Below are 12,126 nucleotides of genomic sequence, written 5' to 3'. Positions count from 1 at the left end.
TCGTTTTGCTTTGTTTATTTCGAAGCACACGCAGGTCTCCATCAACGAAATTAGCCCCCACCACAGTGACATCAGCCCCCAGGTCGGCAGCATGCCAAAACGCCCGGTAGGCAGTCTGGCCCTGTTTATCAAGCCCCGTAGGGCGACGCAAGGTGTCCTTGCGAGGCTTGGTAAACCTCCTTCAGGTTTTGCGTCGCCCTTGCACCCCCCTTACGTGGTGCAAGGCCAATGCAAAACCTTGATAAATATGGACCCAAGTCTCGATTAAGAAACTCATTGGTGAACGTGTACAAGACACACTTAAGAACAGATCAGAAAAGCAATTCCTGGCCTCGCACATGTAGCGCGACAGGATCGCTGTCTAAGACACCGTACATTTTTTCCAGCTCAAATAAACTACGCTGACTTCCTAGACCACACATAGGCCGCTTCATTTCAATATCGCACGCTGGATAACTTGGTGAAGGGGCAGTAAGTAGTACAGGTGTCACATCACCAGACGTTCACATCATAGGTCGCCATAATGTGTCAAGAAACAACAATAGTTCGCCATGAACATGTGGACAACTCCACTCGTCCCTGCTCACTACACCGTTATAGTACAGCACAGCACGTAAAGGACCCACACAGAGGTCAGTAGTTTGAAAAAGGCCAGACCATCAGCAAACCAAGAAAGGAAAATAGCATGCACACCTTCCACAGACCTTCCATACCCTCTTCTGGAGACTCATGGCCTGACAAATCAACTTAGAGACTGCTTCACTAGAAAACCAGGAGAGCGGTGTCTGTGGATATCTTCCGTGCACGCAGGGATGCTTGCTTGTTGTTAGTGTAAACTCCTGTGTAACAATTCTTGTAAGTAAATCATGCAAGGCAATATATAGTTCGAAACAGGAGCTCTTCTTTATTAGGCTCAGGCTATAGGTATATAAGAGACACAGGGGACTACCTTAGAAGCAGAATAACCACGCTACTTATAACCCCATCTGCCCCAAGCAGCCCATCTGAGAACTCCACATTCCACAACAGAACGTGCTCTCCAACATGAACAATGAGTGGGGGGCACACACACACACATGCATGCATGTACACAAGGGTGCAAACAAATGTGCTCATGCATACAAGATGCAGAGGTGACACACTTACTTCAGTATGTAGTGAAGATTGGCACAAGAAGGGATTTGCTACATTACCACCACTCGCTTTGTTTCCACAGGAGAGACCTGCTGTTATTCATAAAAACCAAGAGAGACCATGAAAACTACAATAGTGAGGCCTAATGTGCTTGCCAACCAAGACCACGTGTTATTGAGGATTCACCCAGTAGAAGAACACTGGGGAGAGACGTCAGCACCAAAGACAGAGAATTTGCTGTTCATGGTGCTGAACTATCATGCAACAACATTTTGCCATGACTTAACCCTTTCGCTGCGGCGGGAATTCCGCCGCAGCGCTGGGGGGTGTTTGGGGGCAGCGCGGTGGCGCGGTGCTCATGACGGAACCGCTCCGTCATGAGCCGCGGTTGAGCTGTGCTCATGACGGAGTGGTTCCGTCATGACTCCGCCCACTGCGCTAATCGCCCGCACAGGCGGGGAATTAGCGCCGCGTGGGCGGCGCGGCCGCCAACGGCCGCAGCATGACGGAACCACTCCGTCATGAGCACACGGCGACCGTGGCTCATGACGGAGCGGTTCCGTCATGAGTGGGGAAGGGGTTAACATTGCTCACCCATGGCATAACTTGGTCCTATTGGTTTTTATCGGTGTGGTATTCCCCACTTTTATTTTTAGAAACTGCATAGGTCTCTATCTTGCAATGTTTATGGTAAGCGGCTTCTGATAATGCAGTGTGTATTAGGTGTTTAGCTAACTTATCAGGCATCTCGGCACTGTGAGTAGCTCTTGACTTGTGATTGGATGTGCCTAGAGTGGGAAGAGGAAGTTTGTATGGTTTTATCGTGAATTCTTGATGCTTCACTCAAAACAAATGGTGTTTTATAGAGGGCGATGCCTTCTTTGCAATCCAACATGACATGGGAAACCATCGCAAGCCTGCATCGGCTCACTATAGCACTCCAGTTGCTTTATAGTGGACACCTTTGTTCTGTAAAAAGGCTAGCAATTAATTGAATCATTATTTGGATAGAATCATTTCTGTGGTCCTTTCAGAGGAAGAAACATGCTAACACCTGGAGCTTGTGTGTGCCAGATCCAAGTAGAACAGTATCACTAGACAACTAGTCAGGTCCAGGAGATTGAGTAAAACCCAACTTGAAAGCATTCAGTAGCTTTCTGGGACCCAAGAGTTCACCTTTGAAGGAAATGCTCATGAAAGGACCAACAGCTAAATCAATTTTACTGAATCCTCGTCTTTCCGGAACCTATCCTTGTCAATTACAAAAGAGTAGGAACAAGTACGGGTCATTTTGGAAGATGCTGTTAATTTCTCTTTCAATGCTGTTAAAGTGATTTGTTGCAGGTCTTTCTTCCACGAGAGCTAATGAATTCCCTATGTTTGCCTATTTATTGTATTTTAGAAACTTTATTAGCTGACTGGATTTAATGGGTCTGCAGTCGAAGAACCAGTAAGACTGTTTCTGATCACAGCACAATGGGCTACTAAATAGCATCTAATTTGCATATGTGCCCAAGCTCCCTCCTACTCCCCACATTTGCAAGGCTGTCTTCGGGAGAGCCACGGGCAGAGTGAAATAGATACCACAGCTGGGCACGGAGAAGGGAGCCGTTGATAGCCGTTCCTGACAAGGCCATCATGAGCATAATGCTGCCATTGAGAGCTGCCTGTGGACATGGTGGTCGTGAAAGGCTTGCCTCCTCACAGCTGTGGTGTAACAAGTTTTCCCTTCATAAGGTCAGCTGATGATAGCTCCCAATTTCAAAGAGAGAGATGGCCCATGAATCTCCCCCCACCCATGCCTCCTATCTCTGATGATGAGTGAAGGACAACATTTTGTGGTTTTGTTTGCTACCATCCAAACAGGGTTAGTCCACGTATTCTTACCATCCAATCAATTGATCCATTGATCGATTAATTCATCCATCCGTCCGTTCACACACCTGCTTGTCCTTCCATCCATCCATCTGTCGGTCCATTCGTCCATCCATGCATGCATGGATGCATCCATCCATCCATCCGTCCATTCGTCCATCCATGCATGCATCCATCCATCCATCCAATCCTACCCAACTGTTTGTCCTTCTGTCCATCCCTCCGCCAGTCGATCTGTTCATCCATTCATCAATCCATCCTTATAGCCATCTTTCCACCCACCCACCCAGCCATCCATCAATCTATCCCCTACTTGCCATTCTCTCTATTTCTATATTGGTATGCTTGTTTAACTTCCTGACTAACTATATCTTTCCCCCATGACTGTCTTTAAGACTTTGACCTCCATTCCCCTGGCTTAGCCCCACCTGCCAGATTTAGGTTTCTGAGAAACTGCTGCTGCAGTACTGACTCTGAAGGCTGTAAGCTTGCTGTGCCACCACCATGGTGTGTGCGCCTGCTGGGAATACTTGAAGATCAAAACTGATTTCCCTGACCGGAATTACCTTGCCTCACACTGCAGTCCCATGGAGGCAAATATGTCAACAGTCACTGTCACTCCTCTCCCACCCCAAATAGGGTGAAGTGACCATAAGTATGGTAGAGTGGCTTTACTCACTTCACCTATTTATATGACGCTCTTTATCTGTATGTCCACATGTTACTCGATTTATTGAGCATCCCTAACTATCTGCATCTGTCTCCCTAACATCCTATTTACACTCAGGAACATATTTATAGCAAAATCAGGCAGTGCAGCACACCACTTTACCTCGGCGTGGTAAAAAGGAGGAATGTGGCATATTTAAGGCAATATGGCGCATTCCTACCTTTTCCCCTGCACTTATGCCCTTTCAGCTGCCTAGGGTTGGCGCAGACAAGTTTGCACCATGGTGGAAGGGTGCCTGCTTTGAGAGGAGGATTGTTTTTGTGCAGGAAGGGACACCTTCCTATACAAAAATAATTCCCATAAGGCATGTTCCTCTTTCTATGTGTGCTGCAGAATGGAGCACACAGAAAGAGGAAGTAACAAGGAGAAATAAAGATATTTCTCATTACAACTGCTCACTTGGGGAGGCACAGGTTTTGGCGCATTACCAGGTCTACTGCTTCTGGTAAATCTGGGAATGCAACAAAATCCATTAATATATATCATGGCAACACCCACTCAACACCCATGGAAACTCCTCCCTGGTGCAGAGTAAGGCAACACAGCAATTTACGCTGCATTGCTTTACTCCAGATTTATGAAGTCAATCACGGCCACCCAAGGTGGCCTCGCTTGGCTTCATAAATCTCTTTTTGAAGTTGTGTCACTCTTGCACCATGTTGCGTGGGGCAAGAGCGACGCAAAGGGGCTTGTAAATTTGCCCCTCAGTGTTTGTGGATAGCTCTTTCTTTTTATCTATGGATGTTTATATATCTGTCACAGCATCATTCGATTTCTTTGCTTGCCTTATGTATCTACCTATGTCTCTGGTCGTCACTACCACTGATATGAAAAATGTTTTATCAAATTGTAATAGAAAATGTCTCCTTATGTTATTTTCACACAATGAAATATGACACTTTTTTATTGTTGTTGGCCAATGAGGAGAAAACCAAGGCTGTAACTATTTCCGGAGAACGGACTTGGTAATGACATTGTCTTCGAGAACTCTGATGAGTGATGACTGAGGAGCAGAAATATGTGATTTTACTGCCTTCAGGAAGCTCAAGAGCACAGTGAGCCACCAGCGAAACAAATGTCGACTGGAATCATGAGATGGTTTTATCAATGAGAATTCTAAATCAAGACTTCTACTCTAAATACAGTCTCCAGAGGATTATACAATAACTAACAGTTTCATGTTAGAAGATAATGACAAGGATCCTGTCAATCAGAGAGTGCCCCACTTCTACTCAAGCTCCTCTGCTGGAGAGGGAATCACTCTGTGATGTATTGAGGCACTATATGTCCCCCTGCTATGTGGCGGGTAGTAAGGAGCTGGAAGGAGATCTATGCATGAGGGGAGAGCCAGTCAAGTCATCTCAGAGCGTGGTAATGTGTGTGCTCCCCAGTGATATATCTGTGCCAATATCCTAAGTATGAAGGATTCAAATAGGGGTTCCCCGAATGATTTTACCCATTCAATATTAGGTCAAAACTGTCTCTTGGTCAAAAATATATATTTTTTGCTTTTTTAAATTTCTTTTTGTTGTACGCTGTTTACCCCTTTGTGTATGTACTTTTCACTTTGCTCACCTCTTTCCCTGCTGTCTGCGACACAGCTCACTGAACTTGAATAGGCCCTTTTGAAACCAGCCTAGCCCAGTATGAAGCTCTTTCTGTCGGCTGCTGCCATTACAGGTACTTCCTGTTCCAGATCTAATATAAATCAACGGTGCACACCCCAGATTCATTCTGCTCCACATTCTGATTCACTGTTGCTTCCATCCCTGTGCCCACGACAAGGCCTCTGCCCCTGCCATCTCACCATTCTTCAACTAGCATCAGCTTCTTGGCATGCGAAGGAAGGCATGGGCGTCATCGCCTTAACCTGCGCAGGTCGCAACTGGGAAGGAGCAAGTCTTGTTGGTATAAATATGTCCATCTCTTGGCAGGCTGCCACTGACTGCTGAGAATAACCTGGGTTCTTCCTCATTCATTTTTTTCTTTGTGCAACGAAGCAGAACAACTCAACAACAAGCTTAACTATCCGTTGTACTCTATTAAGTCTTTACAATGGGTACATTGTGTCAAACATTGTAGAGGTAATGTGGTTATCTTGTTTGCTATAGTCTCAATGAATAAACATTTATTGGAGTGCTCCCCTAACTTTTCAGAACCTCGACCTAATTTTTAGAACAGTGTAGTATTCGAAGGGCTTTGAGCATTGGGAATGTTTACTATGTCATGGGAATGTTCACATGTCATGCTGTGATGTTCATATGGAACCTTGTTGTTGTGGGATTCGACTGGACTCTGTTATCCTGTAGCTGGCAAAGGGAGAATCATGCTACGCCTTCCAATAAAGGTTTTCAACACCTTGTGTGGGGGTGTCACTTCAGCATTTTGGTGATGATCACCAGTCACAAGACGTGACAGCGAGACCAGACAGTAGCATGAACCATGTGCGTATTGTCGGGCCACGAGCAGCACTTCCGTGCATGGCGCACAAACACAAATGTTGCTGCTGGTGACTGGTTGAACATCCTTGTCACCCTGGTAAAGCAGGCAAAGGCAGTGTGTGCAAGTCTGTCCCTGTGAAACCCAGCACAGGCTGAAGCCTCTCATCGTTTGAAGGGCCTGCTTCCTCACGCACTTAAGTCTGCCTAGCAGAAAAGTATGCATGTGTGTCTGATGTTTTTTTGTTGTTGCAGATTTGTATAGTGCGAACTCGACCCGAAGATACTGCAGCGCTTAACATGAGCACCAGTTACTTTACACACAACACATTCAGTTTTTTGGGTAGGCACAGGGAGATTAAGTGATTTGCCCAGATTCACAGGATGTGGGAGGGGTTCGAGGCTAGAACCTTGGTTTCTCAGCCCCAAGGTCGGCAGTCTAGCTGTGAGACCACATCCTCCCTTAGCCTGGTTCTGCTTTGTGTGGCCGCATGCTGAGGGCAGGGCAGGGCCAGCACCACTGGAAAGGTGTATGCTGTACACCTACAAAGGGCGCCTTGTTTACTGGGAAGTAAGAAGTGGTACTGCCCATTTGACATGTTAGAGGAAAGGCTCTTATTCAGCTTTTCCTTCTCAGTGCTTATTCTTTTGGCTTTTCTTTAGAGGAAAACACCTTGGCAATTGAACTCTACACCAGCTCCTTTTGCATTTTACCATGGCAGCTTCATCCATTGTGATTCCACCCAAGTTTTAGCACAAGAAGGTCAACCATCCATTCAGTGGAAGGAGTGGATTGATATTTTTGACAATTACATTGTAGCTCCAGATGAGGTGGAATGTAGTCTTGAGAGCAAGAAAGATTTGCTATTAGTTACCATTGGAAAGGAGGCTCATCACATTTTTAAATACTTACCCCAAATGTTAGGCAGTGACAATCAACCTGTCAATGATGTTTTTAAGGAGGCCAGGTTGTGTTTGGAGAAATGATTCACCAAATGGGAGAACGTTGTAATGTCGAAGTCTAAGTTGCATACAAGACCACAAAAAACAAGCAAAATATTTGATGACTTTGTCTCAGGCTCACGTAAACTGTCAATAAAGTCTAAGTTCAGTCAAATGGTGGATTAGATGATCAGGGACCAACTATTTGTCTAGTGCAGCATTAAAGAAATGCAAGAGCGCCTCTGGGCAGCTAATAATCCATTCTTGAAGGATGCCTTCTCTATTGCCAAGGAAGGAGAAGAGTTGGAGTGGTGCATGAAGGAGATAGACAAGAAATGGATGGTGGAAGGCGAAGTCACAGCTGTAGGTAAAAAAGAGGAGGCAACTAAAGGAACAACCAGCAAGCACAGAAGGGGGCTAAAGCCAAGTATTGCTCCAGGTGTGGTAGCACGTTCAATGCCAGTGATTCCAAGTGGTGTTTTGCTCCAAACAGGGAGTGCAGAAGAAGTGAGAGCATAGACCAGTATGTCTGTGTGTGCAAAGAATCTGTCAAAACTCATGTGGCTGTTGCTCAAGACTTCATCTTGGAAGATGATAACATGGATTGTGCATTGATGGTCCTACCTAGAAGTGAAGTAGGTGACAGAAAAGTTCGACCAAAGCATCATTTGGTATTCAAGGCAAATGAGTGGAACTGATGGAGGAATTCGGCTCATTATACATGATCTTACTAAAGAAAATGTGGAAGAGAGAAATGCTGCAAGTTCCTCTCTTGATTAAAGACAGACAGAGAATAGATGTTCTGGGATATTTTTAATCTCTCATTGAATTTAAATCACAGCAGATCATGTGAAAAATCTACGTGGCTGTAGGTGGACCACCTATTTTGGGATGGGGCATCAATTTGAATTGCATATTGTAATTGATCTAGTTATTAACACATCTGTAAATGACAGATCAGAGAACCTAACCAAAGGGAAGGGCTTCTGCTAAATGTGCGAAACAATGCCCCGAATCTAAGAAGAGAAAATTCTCTTCTTGAGTCCCCTCACTCACCAAGGGTTGCCCCTAGGTGACATGCTTCATCTTTGGGGCCATCCCAGACAGCTACTGTCTGGGGCGTGCTGCAACTTGCGAAACTACGTAGGAGCACTTTTTGTGAAAAAATGAGTAGTGCAGTGTTTGGGGAGTGGTGATGGTGGTGCTAAAAATACCTAGCTAGTGAGCGATTAATTTATTCCTGCTCCTAGTTGGTATGGATAAAAAGGAGTTAATAGTGGGAGGAAGTGTAACTGTTATGTGTATACTATCCCTAGTATTTGGTCGACATGTTTCGAAGTGTCCCCTAAACCTCTTCTTCAGGACCACATGGGGACCAGCCCCATGCGTACCACTCAGTGAGAAAAACAATCCTATACTAAAGAAATATTATAATAACTGCCAGGGTGGAGAGGCTTGTAGTAACCTTGGCTCAGCACTCCTCTGTCAATGACACCTACTCGTACCCAGGCAGTCCATGAGGCACAGCGTTGCCAAAACAGGAATACTACGAGTCTGATTTCAAACGTATGTATTTAATTTTGGTGCTCACACATCGGGTGTGCATCTGTTCTTTATTATATTATTTCTTTAGTATGTGGATCATGTCTGAGATGTTCAGAGGGCTGGAAAATGTCAGCTGCAAGTGTTTTCCAGTGGATCATGTCTGAGGTGTTCCGGGGGCTGGAGAATGTAAACTTTTTTCAGGATGACATTCTGATTTCTGAAGGGTCCATTCAGGAACATAACAACATCTTGAGGTCTATGTTGTGTAGACTGAGAGAGGCGGTTCTCACCTTAAGGGAGGACAATTGTAGGTTCCTGGTGGAGAAAATCCAATATCTTGGTCACACAATACCATGGCAGGGTGAGCGACCTAAAATTGACTTGTTGGAGGCTATTAGGTCAGCACCTGTTTCTTGAGATAAAGATCAGTTATGGTCATTCATGGGTTTGATCGAGTATTATGCAAAATTTGTTAACAATTTTGCAGGCAAAACCAAAGGACTAAGGATGTTGTTGCAGAAGGGGTGTACGTTTGAATGTGGTGACATTCAGCAGAGGTTGCTTGATTTGTTGAGGAAGGACGTTTGTGAGGCAGGTATTCTGGCACTATTGGACACTCAACTCAAAACGTTTTTTTACAGTTGATGCCAGTGTGTGTGGTCTGGGAGAAGTCCTATCTCAGGTACATGCTGGCAGTGAGAAAACTGTAGCATTCGCCTCACGCTCATTGACAGAATGTGAGAGCAGCGATTCTGTCCTAGAGTGTGAAGCCCTAGCAGCAGCCTGGTCTGTTGAACATTTTATGACCTTTATATGAGGTCCGAGTTTTTGCATTCGCACAGACCATAAACCCTTGGTCAAAGTCTTGAGCCCTGGTTGAACAGGTAAGGGGTTTACTAGGCTGGCTAGACTGGTTTCCAGACTTTAGTAGTATGGGTAACTGGTTGTCCACATACTTGGTTGGAAAAATGCACAGGCTGACTGCCTTTCACGCATGTCTTTGGAGTGTTCAGAGGGGAATAGGTGAGGTATTTTGCCATGGGAACAGGAAGGTGCTGTGGCATCTTTGTGTGATTTAGAAGAGTACGTTGGCAGCTCGTTCTCGGCAGATGAGTGGTGTAAGTGCATGGATCGGAGCCTTGTCTTTAAGAAAGTAGAACAAATGGTAGTGTATGGTGGGTGCAGGGAGAGCACGGTGGCTCCTTCGGCAAGATCATTTGTGAAGATTCTGGAGGAATTGACTGTGACTGACAAATAAGTTATTATGAGGAATGACAAATTTGTGTCATCTGAGAGTTAAGTAAAGGAGGTCCACTTAGGGCAAACCATGACAAAAAGGGGTATGGTAGAATTGTTGGTGGGCGAGTAGGGGAGATCAGATCACTTTGTGGGTTGTGAATTATGAGATGTGTAGGGAGTGTGAAAAAAGGCTGGAAACAGGTGCTCATGCAGAACGAGGACACATTGAGGACCATGGTACCCCATTGGGTACGGTGTGCTTGGATTTTATTGGGCCAAATCAAATGCTGGAAGGTCGAATGAAGAATACCATGGTTTTAAGGGATGTGCTTTCCAAGTAGATGGTTGTCAAATTTTGGCCTGATGTGACCACCAGATAGACAGAGGAGACTTTGAAGGGTGTTTTTTTGGAGGAAGGATTGCCTTATGTCCTCATCACTGATAACGGAATACAACTGATTTCACATGAAATCAAATCCTTTCTGAAAAGGTGTGGCATTACTCACTATCGTACTGCACAATCCCCAGGCCAATGGAATGATGGAGCGGGCCAACAGATTAGTGAAGAGGTATCATATCCATGGCTATTCAAAGTGGGAAAGATGTCAAGGTAATGGTGTATGATATGGTGTGGGCTCATCGCACCACATTGTATAACCGGTGTTTCTCCTTTTGAGAAAATGCGCACAAGAAAGCATTACACTAAGTTGACTCTGGCATGAATACCTATTTCTTGCCATAAAAAGAATGGTGTAGAGGATGTAATTGACAGCAGTAAAAGTGTGTGTGCAGGGGGCAACTTGCGTTGTACCAGAAAGGGGGGGGGGGGGCGTTGACAGTAATGTGATGAGGTCTGACTGTGTCATGTCATGTGTGGGTCTAAATGGTTTCATGTTGATGAGTGATGAAGAGTTGATCAGCGATAGGGAAGGGGCGGGGAGTAAGCGTGTGGTGTGAGGGGAGGTGATGCCCGTATTCTCCGTCCCAACAGCTACTTTCCTCACGATGGGGCTAGAGGAGTTCGCTCAACTAGGCTTCATTGACCTCCTCGTTATTTGGTGGATTATGTGTAAACTGTGTTCACGCATTGTGTACTAACAGTGTGTGAAGGTTATTCACACATCGTGCAAGCCTTTTTGTTTTCCCTTGCACATGCTTTCATATATGGAGGGAGTTGCTCTACGTTTTGAAGTTTGTTATGTTACCTTTCTTTCTTTGCCTGTTTCTTACCTTTTCCTGTTCTTTGTGCTTTTTCTGCTTTTGAGTAGAAAGGAGGGGGGTGTGGTAGTCAAGGGCTTTGAGCATTGGGAATGTTTACAATGTCATGGTAATGTTCACTATGTCATGCTGTGATGTTTATGTGGAACCTTGTTGTTTCGGATTCAACCGGAGGCAGTTATCCTGTGGCTGGGGAAGGGAGAATAACACTACGTCTTGTGTGCTTCCAATAAAGTCGTGTGGAGGTGTCACTTCAACAAACAACAACAGATGAGGCCGGGCAATTTTTCTATATACTAATTGCAATTGTTTGTAAACATCACAAATTTGACCACTCCCTTTGATATAGGATTGTGACCAAGATATTGATCTGCCCGTAAAAGTGGCATATGGTGAACTATTCCAGAGCTGAACAACGGAGGAAATAATACAATGAGGTCAAACAAAAGGTTCAAACCAAGAATGTGCAGTATATGGTAATATTGCCTCAAAACTCACAGTAATTCATGACTTGATAACCCTCTTCTTTGACACCCCCTAGGATACATGGGAATGGGCTACCTACCGAAAGGCCAGTTCTCCGGAGCAAGCTGTCCCAGTCCTGTCATCCTGCGGGCCACCCTGGCTAGTAACTGGCAGCCAAACATCGTAGAGAACATGAGCATGAAGAGAAAAACAAGGTGACCACAGCCCGTTCAGATCTTTAGACTCTGACAGAACCCTCTCCCTAAGCGGTGGAAGACACAGAGCCCCGCAAGACCCGGGACTTGAATTCCCTGAAGATGCCGCAGATGTGGATGGCTTACGGATTTGAGATACCCTTAAATTAGAACTTGGCTAATGAATGCATGTATTTGGCATGTAGGAACAGGCATGTAATTATTACCACTGATTTCTTCTGCTTATCCTGCATAGCAGGAGGCCCCGGGTATACGATTTACCAAACATGGAGTTGATGGTTTGTGTTCAAAGATGTTTCTAGGGGGACAGAGCTTCAAAGAGAGA

The 12,126-nt window shown here is 45.1% G+C and overlaps 1 long non-coding RNA gene across 1 annotated transcript in view; it reads left to right on the top strand.

The window, feature by feature from the left end:
• The window catches only part of LOC146810344 (uncharacterized), a 209,858-nt gene extending 198,028 nt beyond the window's left edge, over positions 1 to 11,830 (top strand). The window contains exon 3 of the long non-coding RNA XR_014965675.1: positions 11,663 to 11,830. This is a non-coding gene — a long non-coding RNA (uncharacterized LOC146810344). The remainder of the gene's footprint in view (positions 1 to 11,662) is intronic.
• The last annotated feature ends 296 nt before the right edge of the window (positions 11,831 to 12,126 follow it).

This window comes from Triturus cristatus, chromosome 7 (genome assembly GCF_964204655.1).
Source record: "Triturus cristatus chromosome 7, aTriCri1.1, whole genome shotgun sequence".
In the NCBI taxonomy this organism is placed as follows: Eukaryota; Metazoa; Chordata; class Amphibia; order Caudata; family Salamandridae; genus Triturus; species Triturus cristatus.
This window is presented reverse-complemented; position numbering and strand designations above follow the sequence as displayed.